Raw genomic sequence first — 17,854 nt, 5'->3', positions numbered from 1 at the left:
AAGAGAGCTTAGAAGTGTGAGAGTGGGACAAACAAATAGCGGTGACCAGTGATTGGTCGTCGGGAAACTGTGGTTATCAGTGATTGGTCGTCGGGAAACTGTGGTTATCAGTGATTGGTCGTCGGGAAACTGTGGTTATCAGTGATTGGTCGTCGGGAAACTGTGGTGATTAGTGATTGGTCGTCGGGAAACTGTGGTGATCAGTGATTGGTCGTCGGGAAACTGTGGTTATTAGTGATTGGTCGTCGGGAAACTGTGGTGATCAGTGATTGGTCGTCGGGAAACTGTGGTGATCAGTGATTGGTCGTCGGGAAACTGTGGTGATTAGTGATTGGTCGTCGGGAAACTGTGGTGATCGGTGATTGGTCGTCGGGAAACTGTGGTGATCGGTGATTGGTCGTCGGGAAACTGTGGTGATCGGTGATTGGTCGTCGGGAAACTGTGGTGATTAGTGATTGGTCGTCGGGAAACTGTGGTGATCGGTGATTGGTCGTCGGGAAACTGTGGTTATTAGTGATTGGTCGTCGGGAAACTGTGGTGATCGGTGATTGGTCGTCGGGAAACTGTGGTGATCAGTGATTGGTCGTCGGGAAACTGTGGTGATTAGTGATTGGTCGTCGGGAAACTGTGGTGATCGGTGATTGGTCGTCGGGAAACTGTGGTGATCGGTGATTGGTCGTCGGGAAGCTGTGGTGATCGGTGATTGGTCGTCGGGAAACTGTGGTTATTAGTGATTGGTCGTCGGGAAACTGTGGTGATCAGTGATTGGTCGTCGGGAAACTGTGGTGATCAGTGATTGGTCGTCAGGAAACTGTGGTGATCAGTGATTGGTTGTCGGGAAACTGTGGTGATCAGTGATTGGTCGTCAGGAAACTGTGGTTATTAGTGATTGGTTGTTGGGAAAAATGGTGATCAGTGATTGGTCACAAGCGCAACAGTCAGGCTTCACACACTGACGGTGAGTCGAGCGAACCTGCTCCTTCAACTCGTATATCAGCAGCTGTGATGTGAGCTGGAGAACCGTATGGAGTTCAGTCACTAACATCTGCTCTGAAAGTCGCTAGATTTGTCACGAAAGGGGTCTTAAGTCACCAAAGTCTCTAATTTGGCAGCAATGAGTCGTCTCCTTTTCTTCTCCCTCTTGGCGCAGCGCTCCTTAAAGTCTGCCAGGTTTCTCCTGCTCGCACACCAACCCAACTTCGTGGGTTCATCAGGTTTCTCAGAGCAGGAAGATCTCTGAAATGGACTTTTAACAGTACAGACTTGTTATATTGCAGGTCCTAATATCTTTGGTTCTGGAAATTTCAAACCGTAACAGTCCTACACACCACACACCCAAACTTTATACTCATGAAAAGGTCAGCGCTCTGAATGTCAGTCATCTACAGCACAGGTTCCTGACCCTGGTCCTGGAGAACCTGCTGTCCTGCACGTTTTAGTGTCTTTCCTGCGTCTAACACACCTGATTCCCCTGAAGAAAAGTTTTTAATTAGCTGATTAGTTGAATCAGGTGTGATGGAGGAGGGAAAACTCTACAATATGCAGCACAGCAGATTCTTCAGGACCAGGGTTAGGATCTTCAGGTCTACAGACTTATGACACAGGATCTTTTCATAATATAGCAATATAATTAACATGCTCTAAATCTTAGCTAGCTGCGTCCGTGGCAAAGCGATGTTGCGTTACGTCACTTCACGGCTTAGCTTACAGTCGTCTTTTTTTATTTATTTATTTATTTATTTCACTATTAGATTCTCCCACCACTCGGCACGTTTCTGCTTCCTGTTTTTTTGCTTTCTTTTGTTTTCTTTTCTGGTTTCCAGACAGATGAGTTCTCTTTATTATGAAAAGCAGGACACTTCAAAATAAATTTGCTCAAGTCTGACATGCCAGAGAGAAGGCCATGTCTCTATGCTGTCCTGTCACGACACATTTGGTCCTGGAGAACCCAGCGTCCTGCTAGTTTTAGTGATTCCTATACTCTAACACACCTGAGCCAGGTGATCGCCTAATTACAAGCCCGTTCTCAGTTGAATTGGGCGTGTTGGAGAACAGAAAACACAAAAATGTCCAGGATTGACGATTCTCCATGAGTAAGATTGGGAACGCGTGCTTGATTATTCTGTAGAAGGCTAATATTCAGCGCTGATGTTTCTTGAGTGTGAAGTTTGTATGTGTGGCGCGTTAGGGGCGTTACGGTTTGTAATCTTTCCAGCGTTATTATCTAGTCCAAAAAATATATCGCAGGATTAATCAAACATTAAAAACACAGGATTTATTGTGAAATCTTTGTACAGGAGTGTTTTCGCATGTGCTTTTTATATAACAAAAGAAAAAAACGAAACAAAAGGAGACAAAAAGATAAAATCCCTGAATGTTTTTATAAAGATATGAGTATGACTTTGCTATAAAATCTGTCAGTACTCATCACGTCGCAGTTATATATAGTGCTTTGGCGGAGTGACGTCAAGTGAGGAACATGCTCAGACTGGCAGCGGAGCTAGTACTGTAGCATGTTTACAACAGAAGCGGATTAAACGCAGCTAAATGTTTTCAGTTGCACCGGAGATCACTGTAGTGTGATTTAGGATGAGTTCAGAGGAACGTGTTGTAAAGTTTTTGTAGCGTCGCAGCAGGATAGGAAGTTCATGAGAACTTCTGGAGTATAGAACTGGATAGAAGCTAATAGACAAATACATTTTAATCAGTGTTTATGAAAAAGTGGCTAACTGTGAAATCATAATGGTCAGGTACTTATTATCCCCACTCCTCGATCCCAAAATGTTAAAGGCAAAAACCTTTTCATCATAATCATCACAAATACAAACCTTTTTCTGTAAGCCAAATATTGATTCTTACTAAGATACTAAGATCTTGAGGTCAAATATGTTGCTAAAACTCTTCACCTGTCTGTTGTAGATCTTTCTAACACCACATGTGCATGTAAGTTCGTGAAGTAAAGTAAGCTACGGTGTTAAAATAAAAAGTTCCTGATCATGTTTTGTTGGGAGAGTTTAGGTGCTTTACATGGGCGTGTGGTAACTTGTGTAACTTGTGTATACTCGTCTCTCAGCTTAAGTGGTAGTCTGTTTAAAGTAAATGCTTAAAAGTATTTTAGCCTGCTGGAAAGGACCTGATTAGCATTTGCTTTTTTTTATTTACCATATCCAGAACTGGTTTGTTAACTCGTGAAATCATCTCTACAGCATTTATTAATGATCATTTTACAAGTCGTCAGGGCACTAGACCACTTTCCCGAGCGTCATTGCAGCTGATTACGTCATTCTTTGTTGTTGTTGTTGTTTTTAATGTTTTTTCAAACCCTGTTCATTGAGATCGGAATAAACTCTCACTTTTACACCACACCTCTGTCTTCTCTGTGCTCTTTTCTCCTACCTACTGGTTATTTTAACATGTTGATGATGTTGATCCTCTCAGATGGATCCTGATCCTGGTGTCTGAGCCACATGAACTCCTCTCAGCTGTGGTCCTGTTAGAGTTAGGAGTAAGAGCGCCACCGTGTGGCAGACACCAGGACTCAGTTACGCAACCGCTCCACATGCTCCGAGCCTCCTCTGCTGGAGTACAGCCGCTACTGCTGGGCGTATTTAATCCAGCCTGCTCATGGTACAAACCTTTAATACAGTTTAGAGCTAATCTTAAACTTACAAGCAACATTAATGCACAAGATTAACAGACTAAAGTGTGAGAAAACATGATGGTAGATCAGGAGGTTCTGTAACATGAACACTGCTGATGTGTTATGGAAATGAAATAAACAGATTTATTAGTTAATTTGTTTGTTTTAAGGGCTTAATTTTAACTTGGAAAGCCGTAAGACAGTGTAAGTATGAAATAAGAAATTATTTTCTGGCACAGATTTCTTATTAAAAAGAACACACTATGCTTTTAATGATCAAATGTAGAAACTTAGCACTTACTGGCTTTACTAATAGAAAACATTTCACAGTTTTGAAATGAAGACAATTACTGCATTATATTTATATATATATATATTTAATTTTCTCTTGAGCTCACCTACAGTTTAACCTCTATTAAACAGAGGTTACAAAACTTGACATTTGGTTTGGAAAAAAAAAAAATCCCTTCAGTGATCTCAGCTGCATTAAATGCAATCAGAAAAAGTATAACTCTAATACATTTAAAAATGGGATTATATTAAAATCTGTTTCATGTCGCAGGTGATTTTAGCTTCGAGTGATGAAGGCCGCTCATTCAGCAACTCTTGCAGTTGTCGGATTTAATCCTCCTCAAAAATATTGGAAATAATAACTAAATTAAATTATTTACTACTTATAATATCCAATCTCAGATGTAAGTTGTCGTTTTAAATAAAAGTGTCTGCTGAGTGAATAAATGTATCTAAGTATTGCCTGTGATGCATTATAAGCATAAAACATAAGTATAATGCAATGTGTAAATGATTATTATGTGCATAAAAATTAAAATTGCAATAAAATTATGCAAGCAGTGATTTGAGTTTAGAAGAAATGTATCTCCTGATGTTCTTTGTAATCAGGTATTTAAAAACAGAATAAAATCTCCGGAAGCAGAAAGCTGAACAAATACTAGGCTATAAAAGTAAAGTAAACAAACAAACAAATAAATAAATAAAGGGTATAAATGGAAAGCAGGGAAGGAAAGGAGTTTGTTAGATGATTATTATTAAATGTTTAGTTCCTGTGTGAAGTTTACAGACACTTCATTTGTACACATCTGAAGAATTTATTCTATAACTTCAATATTTTCATAATCAATACCTTTATAATGAGTATGAACAAAAACAGTTGTCTGCTTGTACAAGCTGATCCTACTGTACATATCATATGTTTTATTCTTTTTTAATAGCGTGCAGGTTATTGTAAGTATTTTATGGGGAAAGATTGTGTGTGCGTGTGTGTGTGTGTGCGCACCCAAACACTTTGTCAATATCTTTCACACAATCTGCAAATGAAGCAGATGTTCGTCAGTGGTATTAGATGAGCTGCTGGTGTAAACACATGCCTCACACAGGAAAAGGAAGTTCACCCTGTGATACTTTTTCACATTTTCATATTCACCCTGTGACCAGCTCCCAACTATAATAATGACTCGTGAAAGTATTAAAGTATTAAGTAAAGTTAATAAAGTTCATCTTGTAGGGATGTGTCTTTAAAGCGACAATCAGTGTGGTTTTAAAATCAACTGTTAGTTTGGGGTTTTTATGCTTTTTTTTTTTTTTTTTTACTTTTGTGTTAGTAATATTTTTAAAGAATCATGTATGAAAATAAATGAACTGTGTTAAGGTCTCACATGTGAAAAACAGATTGTGTTAAAGGATCATTTGAAAATAAATGAATCCTGCAAGGAATCACTTGTGAAGGGATATGAATTGTGTGAAAGAATCATGTAAAAACACACAAATCGCGTTAAAGAATCATGTGAAAAGAAATGAATCGCATAAGGAATCACATGTGAAAAGAAATGAATCATGTGAAAGTAAATTTACAGCATCTGGCAGAGACCCTTATCCAGAGCAACTTACATTTATTTCATGTGTACAACTGGGCAGTTGAGGATTAAGGGCCTTGCTCAGGGGCCCAGCAGTGGCAGGATTTAAACTCATAACCTTCCAAACATCAGTCCAAAGACTTAAACACTGAGCTACCACAAGAATCACAAGTGAAAGTAAATAAGTTGTGTGAAAGAATTGCTTATGAAAATAAATGAGTCAGGTGAAAGAATCACAAGAATATAAATGGATCATGTGAAAGATTGACATGAAAAGTGAATTGTATGAATGAATCAGATGAAAAATGAATCGTGAAAATAAATAAATCACATGAAAGAATCATGATGTGAAAATAAACGAATGATGTGAAAATAAATCATGTAAATCGTATGAAAATAAAATATATAATGTAAAAAAAAGCCTGAAGAATGAGTCATGGAAAAAATGTTTGATAATGTTCCTTCATTGACTCAGGGTTGCGGTGGATCTGGAGCATATTTATTACATTTATTATGCATAATTATTCATATATGAAGTTCTGTAAAGGTATTTAATGGCATTTTTCCATTGAATCATCTGTATAACATACAGTCTGAATATTATAAGCAGCTCAAATTCGCACTGATCTGCTCACAAAGCACTATGATCAAAGGTATTATAGTTACTACTGAGTTCTTCACTCACTTGAAGTGAATGGATTTCATCCAAACCTCAATAACTCAAAAACAAGTCACCAAAAATAATGTCAACAAATAAGCTAATGATGAATTTAGCAAAAAATGTTCAGACATTAAACGGCTTAGAGACTCGCCAACTATAACTAGGCAAAATATTATTGTCCATATTAAAATATCTGAATAGTTTTGTCATGTTCATTAAATAAATCAGTCGAGGGGGTCTGTGGAAATTAATTACTGATCTAGTTATATTTATCAGAACATGCCTTATTAAGAAAACAGAAAAGCAGTCAATGGATGTTCATTTTACGTCTTATTTATTATTTCAATGTTGTGTGTATACAAACTTTTGCAATCCTTTGTAGAAGAGGAGCAGAGGAGGAGCTGCGAGTTCTGACTCAGATTAATTCACAGAGTAACTCACTAACGTGTCTAAGAGGTCCAAGCTCACTAAATGGTACTTCTCATAAAGTATATGATATTAATTTTGTATGTATTGTGCTTCAGATTCTGAATATAAATATAAGCATTTAAGTTTTGGTATTTACAAAAGCGTGACAACTTCACTGACAATTTCACTGACCTTTAAACTCATTTCCGTGTTTGAGCAGATATTGTTCTGAGTTATAATCCCGACAATTACTGTAAGCTGGCTGACGATGAACTGATTAAAAAAAAAAGAAGAAGAAGAAAAAAAAAAAACGTGTGAAATATACACGCTGGATTGTTTTAGTGGGTTTCTGAGAACAGGCCTGTGTTGTGCAGTTACAAGAAAAGCTTCCTGCAGGAACTACATGTCCCCTAGTGATGTCACTAGCAGCATGGTGTGTGTGTGTGTGTGTGTGTGCGTGTGTGTGTGTGTGTGTGTGTGTGTGCGTGTGGCTGCGAATGCAAACCCAGAACACGAAGATGGCCACTAGGGGGGAAAGGGAAGCGTGTTGTCTAACCTGCAATCCGCTGAGCTCTTCATCGCTGACTTTTCATCATGTTTATTGCTAATCGTTCATCCTGAGCGTGCAGAAACTTTCTTCTATAATTACAACTTTCAGATTTCGATGTAATTTGTTTGATTAGTCAAACAAAAAGCAATTATTTTCTCCAGCTAGACCCAACAGACCCTACTTTGTATTTCTCTCTCTAATACATAAACTACACATGCAAAACTTATACAGTAGGTTTTTATGTGGAAGTGGATGGTGGATACTGATCATTTATTAACTGTTCTCTTATATATATTAAACTATTATTGTTTAATATTGTAATACAGTACTGTGCAAACGTCTTAGATACCCTATTTGCTTTTAAATACAAATTTTATCCTAGATAAATTTTATCCTAGATGTTTATGTGATGTCTTCTGTATTAGTGCATTAGGGGGAAAAAGCAGCTTTTAGATTTACAAACGTTTACAAACATAGATTTAAGATTTACAAACAGTATTTTTACAAGGAAACCAAAAAAAATTGCAATAAAATGTTTGTATATTAGTACAGAAAGTAACATAACTTTATTACACAACAGACCACATTTCAGACCTGAAACATAACGCAGGCTGTCAGGGATTTGCTGCAAAAATGGAAGCAAGTCAAAGTCTCCAGAAGAACTGTGGCAGGTTTTGCAAGATGCCTGATGCACCTGAGACAAAGGGTTTTCCTGCCAGATACTCGCTTTTGTTATAGTCGATTATATATTCTAGAGAAAGTGCCTAAGACTCTTGCACAGTTTCTGTATAAAAAAACACACCCACAAACTCCAAAATGCTTTGTTTTATTTGTTCAATCTCTTCTCCAACGCCACACCGGTGAACGTAATTTGAACGAATGAGGCATTCAGTGCTGTAAGTTTGTTCATTTATGAACAGCATTTTATACATTTTAATACATTTAAGACTGAGATTTAATACACTGAAACACTGCCATCAGTTACTTCCATAACACTTTTAACCTTTTTGAAATCATAAGGCTGTATGTCCACTGCACGTGACTTCATCATACATAATGTCGCTCTCATTCATTTCCAACAGCGAGGTGTGAACATAATGCGCAGGGGATTGTGGGATAGTGAGCGATGAGAACTTTGCAGCGTGGCGAGAAAATCTGAGCTGGTTTTAACTTCATGAGGTAGAATTAGAAGAGGCAGCCTTGTCATGCTGAGCAATCGGACAAAAACAATCTTTCCATCATTCACTTGTGTTTGTGTACAATTTCATCCGTCCAATTTCATTGTACTGCCTACACACACACACACACACACACACACACAGTGTCTGAAAAGTCAGGAACCAATGAGAGTAAAACTACATACACTATATTACCAAAAGTATTCGTTCACCTGCCTTGACTCACATATGAACTTAAGTGCCATCCCATTCCTAACCCACAGGGTTCAATATGATGTCGGTCCACCTTTTGCAGCTATTACAGCTTCAACTCTTCTGGGAAGGCTGTCCACAAGGTTGAGGAGTGTGTTTATAGGAATTTTTGACCATTCTTCCAAAAGCGCATTGGTGAGGTCACACACTGATGTTGGTCGAGAAGGCCTGGCTCTCAGTCTCCGCTCTAATTCATCCCAAAGGTGTTCTATCGGGTTCAGGTCAGGACTCTGTGCAGGCCAGTCAAGTTCATCCACACCAGACTCTGTCATCCATGTCTTTATGGACCTTGCTTTGTGCTCTGGTGCACAGTCATGTTGGAAGAGGAAGGGGCCCGCTCCAAACTGTTCCCACAAGGTTGGGAGCATGGAATTGTCCAAAATGTTTTGGTATCCTGAAGCATTCAAAGTTCCTTTCACTGGAACTAAGGGGCCAAGCCCAACTCCTGAAAAACAACCCCACACCATAATTCCTCCTCCACCAAATTTCACACTCTGCACAATGCAGTCCGAAATGTACCGTTCTCCTGGCAAACCCAGACTCATCCATCAGATTGCCAGATGGAAAAGCGTGATTCATCACTCCAGAGAACACGTCTCCACTGCTCTAGAGTCCAGCGGCGGCATGCTTTACACCACTGCATCCGACGCTTTGCATTGCACTTGGTGATGTGTGGCTTGGATGCAGCTGCTCGGCCATGGAAACCCATTCCATGAAGCTCTCTGCGTACTGTACTTGGGCTAATCTGAAGGTCACATGAAGTTTGGAGCTCTGTAGCAATTGACTGTGAAGAAAGTCGACGACCTCTTTGCACTATGCGCTTCAGCATCCGCTGACCCCTCTCCGTCAGTTTACGTGGCCTACTACTTCGTGGCTGACTTGCTGTTGTTCCCAAACTCTTCCATTTTGTTATGATAAAGCTGACAGTTGACTGTGGAATATTTAGGAGCGAGGAAATTTCACGACTGGATTTGTCGCACAGGTGGCATCCTATGACAGTTCCACGCTGGAATTCACTGAGCTCCTGAGAGCGGCCCATTCTTTCACAAATGTTTGTAAAAACAGTCTGCATGCCTAAGTGCTTGATTTTATACACCTGTGGCCAGGCCAAGTGATTAGGACACCTGATTCTGATCATTTGGATGGGTGACCGAATACTTTTGGTAATATAGTGTATACTTAATTTTGTATTTATTATCTACAACATACACGTTCACACCCTTACACTCTACGCATTTTCTCAGCTGCTGTATCAGGTTTTTTGCGTATTTTGATCAACATATTCGGACCGATATGTTTGTTCCACCTATTCCCAATGGTTCTTAACTTTTTGGACACCCTGTAGTTCTGGACAACGTGGACGAAAAATTAACAACCCGCAACCCGCTTCTTTCTCTGATGCATGTTGCAGCTCATTTTGACCAAGTTATAGATTAGCTCTCTCTTTTTTTTTTTTAATTTGAGCAGGAATCCATGTCACTGGATGGTGCTGTAAATAGACATAAAATAAATAAGGACTATTTTAACTTTTAAGTGTATCAAACTTCACAAAAATGTCACTCAGAAAGCCTTTTAGAGGTAAGTTTATGAGAATAGCCTACTTGAACTTGATTATTCATTATTCTCTGCATTGTCGACAGATTCGCCCCTGTGGCGAGACACAGGAGAAGGGAATGGAGGGAGATATTCGCACCACGATGTGATGCGTCCGATAACATGCCGAAGATTATTTTCCTACAACAGTACTTCCCAAAGCGTTTTATTTCTCTTATACCACAGCAATTTTCCATCAATTACATTTTTGACTTATTCAGGAACGACACATTGTACTTTTTACCTGTTTATAGTTACATTTAATGTTATGGAACATCCATGAAACAAGTTCCTGTTCTCACTTACCTTATAGCAGCTATAAACAGTTGTTCCCCCACAAGCTTCTCTTTCCTCTCTCGCCATGTTACCAAGAGTAAAATATTCCTTAAAAGCAAATAGGATTTACTAATTTGGTGAAAATATGTTTTCCGTTTATATGCCTCAGGACTCAAAATGCCATCACAGTTATGGGTAAGAGCTGAAATTATGCATCGTTGTTGTTGTTAGATTTTACTAAACACACAAGTACACATTGAAAATATCACATGTGGGTTTTTACCTGGGTTTATAACATGAGTAGTACGCAGTCTTCATGTATGCCTGCTCTAACTATGTTTTATTGTTGTGTCAAGAATTAAAGCGTAAATCAGAATTCCTGAGCCCTTCCCAAAAGTCTGGAAAAGTGCGGAATCTGAAAGGTGCTCAATTCCAGACATGGAAAGGTATAAATTATGGAAAAAGTAGGATATTTTTGTTTCCTGATAAATCTTTAAATATATAATCACATTTTTGTTTTCCTTTTTCATTCATGATATACTTAATGACATTTAGAAATAAGGAATATAAGGAAAAGACAGGAACCCTGTGTGTGTGTATATATATATATATATATATATATATATATATATATATATATATATGTGTGTGTGTGTGTATATATATATATATATATATATATATATATATATATGTGTGTGTGTGTGTATATATATATATATATATATATATATATATATATATATATATATATATATATATATATGTGTGTGTGTGTGTATATATATATATATATATATATATATATATGCAGAGAGAGAGAGGAGAGAGGTAGAAGGTTAAATGTGGAGGCCTGCGCATCAACAGGTTTCAGTAGTGCAACCCAAACACACATGCGCAGTAAAGATAAAAATGATATTTTGTTCTATAAACAAATCCAGTAAAAATATATTTGGAAGTATGTAAAGGCTTGTGAAATTCAGAACTCCTTCTGTTTTCGTGACACTAAATGTACTGAGTATGGTTTCATCTAGGAAAAGTTTTCATGCTGTTCCAGACGGCGTCGTCCATCCTGGCATCCTTCTGTCTGTTTCTTTTTTTTTTTTTTTCATCTCAGTTCTATCCTCACGCCCCCACCCTAAAACTGCAGCGTGCCCATGTCTCTCTCTTGCCCACCTTCCACTGCCCCCTCAGTTCTTTTGCTCTTGTCCGTTGGTGTTGCTGTTCGCTGGCTTGCTGCCATACGGCCCTGACCATCTGCCTCCTTCTTTCTCTATCTTTCTCTCTGTCTCTCTGTCTGTCTCTGTTGCTGTCTCCCTGTTTCCTCTACTCTCTCTATCTCTCTCTCTCTTTCTCTCTCTCTCTCTTTCTCTCACCCCCCCCCCCCCCTTCCCCTCCCTGCATGGCAGTTCATGCTGTTTTTCTCTCGGCGATTCTGGGAGAGGGATCTATTTAAAGAGGCATGACAGGAAGGAAAGCCTGAGCCTGCTGATGATGCGCTGAAAACCATGCGGCAGATTAAAAGCAAATATATGGGTAGAACGCATCGCTGTCAAATAACGCGAGTCGTTCTGGCCTTGTACATGTTGGCGCTTCTTCCTCTCATCTTCTTCCTAACCTTCAGTCTTATCTGTTGTTCACCTCCCGCTTGTCGTGACTCACTCGCTCGTCTGAACAGTCTGCACTGAAAACAAGGCGTTCACGCCTCACCCCAATCCAGTCTCACACACGAACAAGCTGTCCTCTCTCTCAGCATGCCTGGTACAGCGCGCCTGATTCGAGGCCGTCAGATGAAGAAGCTAATTAATTTGATTTAGCCGTTCTTTCCCTGGCAGTGGAAAAAACACCCCCTCCTGCCGATTAGGCGCCCCTCCCAGTGGATTTTCCATCCATCCTCTCTCTCTCTCTTTCTCTCTCTGTGTGTGTGTGTGTGTGTGTGTATCGGTCTCACACCTCTATCTTTTTGCACCTTTCATTTTTTTCAGGCTTTTTTTTATCTTACGTCTATTATTGATATGTTAATTCCCTTATCAGTATAATTAATTAATTTCAGTTTACCGTTGTGTGACTATGGTACGCTAAAAACAACTATGAACCATGACACCACCATCATACTGAATGGTAACTTTGTTTATTACACATCTAACCCTGACACTAATATGTTTATTACACATCTAACCCTGACACTAATATGTTTATTACACATCTAACCCTGACACTAATATGTTTATTACACATCTAATCCTGACACTAATGTGTTTATTACACATCTAACCCTGACACTAATATGTTTATTACACATCTAACCCTGACACTAATGTGTTTATTACACATCTAACCCTGACACTAATATGTTTATTACACATCTAACCCTGACACTAATGTGTTTATTACACATCTAACCCTGACACTAATATGTTTATTACACATCTAACCCTGACACTAATATGTTTATTACACATCTAACCCTGACACTAATATGTTTATTACACATCTAACCCTGACACTAATGTGTTTATTACACATCTAACCCTGACACTAATGTGTTTATTACACATCTAATCCTGACACTAATATGTTTATTACACATCTAACCCTGACACTAATATGTTTATTACACATCTAACCCTGACACTAATATGTTTATTACACATCTAACTCCTACAATAATGTGTTTATTACACATCTAATCCTGACATTAATATGTTTATTACACATCTAATCCTGACACTAATGTGTTTATTACACATCTAACTCCTACAATAATGTGTTTATTACACATCTAATCCTGACACTAATATGTTTATTACACATCTAATCCTGACACTAATATGTTTATTACACATCTAACCCTGACACTAATGTGTTTATTACACATCTAATCCTGACACTAATATGTTTATTACACATCTAATCCTGACACTAATATGTTTATTACACATCTAATCCTGACACTAACGTGTTTATTACACATCTAACCCTGACACTAATGTGTTTATTACACATCTAACCCTGACACTAATATGTTTATTACACATCTAACCCTGACACTAATATGTTTATTACACATCTAACCCTGACACTAATATGTTTATTACACATCTAACCCTGACACTAATGTGTTTATTACACATCTAACCCTGACACTAATGTGTTTATTACACATCTAACCCTGACACTAATGTGTTTATTACATATCTAACCCTGACACTAATATGTTTATTACACATCTAACCCTGACACTAATGTGTTTATTACACATCTAATCCTGACACTAATATGTTTATTACACATCTAATCCTGACACTAATGTGTTTATTACACATCTAACTCCTACAATAATGTGTTTATTACACATCTAACCCTGACACTAATATGTTTATTACACATCTAACCCTGACACTAATGTGTTTATTACACATCTAACCCTGACACTAATATGTTTATTACACATCTAACCCTGACACTAATATGTTTATTACACATCTAACCCTGACACTAATATGTTTATTACACATCTAACCCTGACACTAATATGTTTATTACACATCTAATCCTGACACTAATATGTTTATTACACATCTAATCCTGACACTAATGTGTTTATTACACATCTAACCCTGACACTAATGTGTTTATTACACATCTAACCCTGACACTAATATGTTTATTACACATTTAACCCTGACACTAATATGTTTATTACACATCTAAACCTGACACTAATGTGTTTATTACACATCTAACCCTGACACTAATATGTTTATTACACATCTAACTCCTACAATAATGTGTTTATTACACATCTAACCCTGACACTAATATGTTTATTACACATCTAACCCTGACACTAATATGTTTATTACACATCTAACTCCTACAATAATGTGTTTATTACACATCTAACCCTGACACTAATGTGTTTATTACACATTTAACCCTGACACTAATATGTTTATTACACATCTAACCCTGACACTAATGTGTTTATTACACATCTAACCCTGACACTAATATGTTTATTACACATCTAACCCTGACACTGTGTTTATTACACATCTAACCCTGACACTAATGTGTTTATTACACATCTAACCCTGACACTAATGTGTTTATTACATATATAACCGCAGTAATATTATGTTTGTTACATATTCAATTATAATTCTATTATGTTTAGTACATAAGTAACCCTAATATTAATGCATTTGTTGCATATTTAACTATAATACTAATAAGTAATTACATCTTTAACCATGATAATGATACTAATTCGGTTACTACAGTTAGTCATGACACTAATATTTTTAGTATATCATGAACCGTGATCCTGGTGCATTTATTACATATTTAACCTTCGTAATAATATGTTTGTTACATATATAACCTGAGACTAGTGGGTCTATTACATATATAATCCACAATAATAATACATTTATTACTAACCCCGATATTAAAACATTTGTTATGTATGTAACGATGAAACAAATTTTAGGTTTATTCCATGTATATGCGTCATAATGTTACATTTATTATATAGTCAGTGAGGATATCAGCGCAGGGTTACTACAGTTCGTCATGGCAGCTGTATTTATTATATTACACGAATGTGTTTATAACAGACTTAATCATAATGCTTTAATGGTTTTACCATGGGACTTGATTGTTATACTCTTGGCGGTGACATTGTTGTGTGGATTTACTGTAAGTGCACTATGAAGGATCTGCTGTGTCATTGTGTTATACCCTATCTAGTGAGCATGTACAGTGAACAGAAGCTATTTGGGATTTAGTGGAAAACCTGCAAGTAGTGGATTCTACATGAGCCACAGGTATGAGATGTAAAATGGAGATAAATATATGGGTAAATATATATATATATGTGTAAAAAAGATTAGGACTAAATTGTGATGTTGTCTCCTAAAGCTGACAGACAACTGACGTTTAAAAAGAGAAAGAAACTCTGGTAAGATGACTCTGCAACATTTACGTTTGACGATTAAAGTCAAGAAAGAAGAATTCAGCATAGGTACTTGGGTACAGTACGGTACGGCTCATGTGGGCGTTGAAATAACACCAAAATTGTTTGTTATGAATTGTTTGATAGGGATACTCTACCACACTGTCCAGTGGAAAAGGGTTATAATTAGAACATTTACATTTTCAGTCCTCCCGTGCCCGCCTACGCGCACACACACACACACACACACACACACACACACATGCACACCAACAGTGACGCACTCGTCACTCCTCTCATCCCCCAAACCTTCCCAGGAGTGTGCGTGTGTGTGTGTGTGTGTGTGTGTGCTTGAGTGTGTGTGTCTCTCTCTCCAGATGTCCCAGGCGCTTTGTTGCCGTGGAGATTCAGCTGGCCACAGCTCGCTCATTAGTGTCCACTGATCCATATGTCATACTGAAGATAGCCTTTGATCAGCACCGAACGCGGGAACGTTCACCCGAGCCGTGTTCACAAAACTACGACACGATCTTCACCGTGACCAGCTGAGGAATAATAAACATTGTCAGATATGTTCAGAACAAGACGAACAGAGCATGTGTTTGTTTTGGACTCCATCAGCACTTTACAGACTAAAGCTGGACAAGTTTTGTTTTATTTACAGTCTAAGAAAATGCATCTAAACAGTACAAAAAAAGGGTCTTCTGCTGAACTACACCATGGAGTCCAGAGGTTTATTTACAGATCCACTGAATAAAAAATGTGATTTTTAGTTTAGTTTATTCTGTTTATATACATTATATAGATGTATAGATCATTTGAAAAATTTCAAACAAAGATTTTTTTCAGTACATTCTAACTAAAAAAAGCACACAGATTTATGGAGATTTTTCTGACGTCAGAGGACATTTTTCACACGTAGTAGTCTGCTTGTCGAGTCTGAATTTATATTTTTGGTTTGTTTACTACTTGGATTGTTTAAAATTCACAGTTTCATAATTAAACTAACAAAAAAAGAAAAAAAACCTTGGCTGCAGCATGTGTAGAGCTGAAAATGTCCTCATAAATCTCTTTCATTCATTGGTGAGAAAAATGGAAAAATGTAAACAAAGCTTTATCAAGTGTGCTTAGAAATCATAGCAGAGAACATGGATCTGAGACTAAATTAATGATTAAATACTTATATAAATAAATAGCTTAAAATATTTTATGTGTCAGACCCAGCATTTATTTTCTCTTTTTTGTTTATCAGTCTGAATCTCCATAATTCATGGCATTTCTGCAGTTCTACGGCTCTGTTCTTTGGCTCAGTTTAGCGGCTCATTGCTAAAAATTATTATTTTTTTTATATTTTTTATTTTTTATATTTTTTAATTAAAAGATTAAAAAAAAAATGCTACCACCCAAAACACACAGCATGTTTGATTGACTTCCTGCAGGTGAGTCGATTCAGAGTCATTAGAGTTCACTTGGAAGCTCAGAGGCTCTTGGACTTGAGCGTGATTATCGTGTTCTCACCAAAGAACCGCAGCGAGGCAGCGAACACACCAGGGCTTCACTCAAATGAGCTAAAACACCCACAAAATAATCTGAAGAGTTTTGGAAATTATTTTTGTAATTATTTTTGGAAATTGTGGTTGTTATGATAACCGGTATGGTAGCTGGCTAGTTATTTGGGTTGGCAGGATGAGGACGTGAAGACATTTTTAAATTGCATATTCATGAACATTCAAATATTCTGGCATTTTCAATAAAGGTAAATGTGTAGAGATGTTCCCAGGTCAATTTAGTAGTTTAATGTGCATTAACAACATATTAAACATTAACTAATGTACATAAATGATTTATACTCCCAGGAACAATGGGAGCTGTAGTTACTGAATTATTCATAGTAGTTAGTGAATAATGGTTTGACAAGAAGAACTGAATAAGTGGGTTAACAGGTTAAAATTAATGTTCAGGGAAACTTCTTTTTTATTTTTAATATTTAATTGTGATATGTAAAATCAAGCAAAATATTTGAGAGAAGATTACAGTACTGTGAAATGAATTAAATAAAAATGAATCCAAAATATAACATTTTATGGATGCTTTAACATGAATAACTGAATAATAAGCTGAAGGTTTAAGGGGTTAATGGTTTAAAAGAAATGTTTTTTTAATGGTTTAAATGTTTTTGAGTCATAGACAGGAGAAACAACTGGATTAGAAAGAGTCTCAGACGTTATGTAACTTGCAAACTCCTGCAGCGACAGTGAAATATCGCTTTGGCACGGCACGATCCTGAACCCGATGCACCAAGAGAAGCGTTCTTTAAGGATTTCCAGAGCCACAATCCTCGACAGATTTTCCAGTTACTTCTCATTTCTGTGGCTGCGAGGCTGTGGCCTACCCATTTCCACCCTGAAAAGCAGGATGACTTTGCAGCGAATGAACACAAACGGATCTGCGCTGAACTTCCCTCG

The sequence above is a fragment of the Pangasianodon hypophthalmus genome, chromosome 12 (genome assembly GCF_027358585.1).
Source record: "Pangasianodon hypophthalmus isolate fPanHyp1 chromosome 12, fPanHyp1.pri, whole genome shotgun sequence".
NCBI lineage: Eukaryota > Metazoa > Chordata > Actinopteri > Siluriformes > Pangasiidae > Pangasianodon > Pangasianodon hypophthalmus.
This window is presented reverse-complemented; position numbering follows the sequence as displayed.